At 48.7% G+C, this 1,463-nt stretch overlaps 1 protein-coding gene across 3 annotated transcripts in view; it reads right to left on the bottom strand.

Annotated features, from left to right (window-relative positions):
- Nucleotides 1-1,463, bottom strand: part of LOC106815194 (U3 small nucleolar ribonucleoprotein protein IMP3-like) — a 14,619-nt gene that overhangs the window by 2,582 nt on the left and 10,574 nt on the right. The window lies entirely within an intron of this gene.

Raw genomic sequence — 1,463 nt, 5'->3', positions numbered from 1 at the left:
GGAACGAAAAAACGTCATGCACCCAACACGGGGAAGCGGGGAAGCCCGAGAGCAGAGAGCCCCGCTGTAAAGACCCCGCAGGCGAAAGCCGACCGAGGCGCAGGACGGACAGACAGGACAGATGCGGCAGGACAGAGACAGAGCGGACGAATACAGAGACGAGAAGATAGACAGAAGACAGGACAGGACGCGACAGGGGAGAGACGAGCGGAGAGAGGAGAGAGGATGCAGAGAGAGAGCGAGGAGAGGAGACGGGGCAGAGCAGGCAGAGGATGAGAGAGAGAAGAGAAGAGAGAGAGAGAGAGGAGAAGAGAGGGAGAGATGATTTGTGATCCCCGACGCCCCCCCCCCCCCCCGAAAGAGACCAAGAAGAGATAGCGATTAATAGAGAGAAGAAGAGAGTAGGAGAGAAGGATGGAAGAGGAGAAAGAGAGAGCGAAATAGAACGCGGAGACCACGGAATAACGCAACAAAGATGTCTCTGGATTAAACACGCGACATTCCAAATAAATAATAAACGCGCTGAGCGACTCCAAAAGAAGCAAGAGGACCTCCACCGGGACAGCCCCTCCCACATCGCTCCCACACCCCCCTACGACACAAGTCGGCTCTCCCTCGTAGCACACGTGCTCCGTGGGAACTGGCGCGCGCGTATTCCACGTCCTATTCACACAGATTGTCCGGTATAGCTATCGTAAGTCCCCCCCCCCATTAAGGTGGCGATTTCGCCAGGGGCCAGGACCTTTAGATGTTTTTCTCTTCAGCGCGTACGCTCGGCTGCCCTGTCAAATCGATTTGGACACTGGTCTCGGAATTCAACACTTGAAAGGGAGACTTTTACAACGCAAGTCGCCTTATTCTGTGTAGAGAGAGAGAGGAATTGCGGCACTCCCCTTCTCTACCCTCAACCCACCCCCACCCCCACGCGCACACAAAGCAAATGTGCATACAGCACGCGTGCACCTGTGTACGAATAAATGATTTCGGGGGACAAACAACAACATATGCTTAAGTTATTATGTATCGAAATTGATGTATATACACATAAAACATTTTAGCTTCTGAAATACGTATCTAACAAAAGCACAATCACAAAATCCGGAGAAATTAAGAAGGGATACATTGAAGGTACATGCAGCAGACCTGTCTTGTAAGAAACGCATGAACATTTCTATATATAGCTGTCCACTGAAGAGGTATACTGTGCTCAGTGGCGCTCTCACATACAAGTTTACACACCATCAGAAATACAATACGGATACATTTAGATACATTGTACAACATGTATTTTTGATACATATACATGTGTGTGTATGTATGTATATATATATATATATATATACAGGGGTCGAAATAAGCGATGGTGCAATGGTCCGGGGCCATCAAATAATCAGGAGGACCATCAGATTTTCAAAGTCAATGGTCCGACGAACCATTGAATATTTTGGTCCCATTTTACGGTA

The sequence above is a fragment of the Priapulus caudatus genome, unplaced genomic scaffold (assembly GCF_000485595.1).
Source record: "Priapulus caudatus unplaced genomic scaffold, Priapulus_caudatus-5.0.1 Scaffold1059, whole genome shotgun sequence".
Taxonomy (NCBI): domain Eukaryota; kingdom Metazoa; phylum Priapulida; class Priapulimorpha; order Priapulimorphida; family Priapulidae; genus Priapulus; species Priapulus caudatus.
Note: the sequence above shows the minus strand (reverse complement) of the source record. Positions and strands in the feature narration are given on the sequence as shown.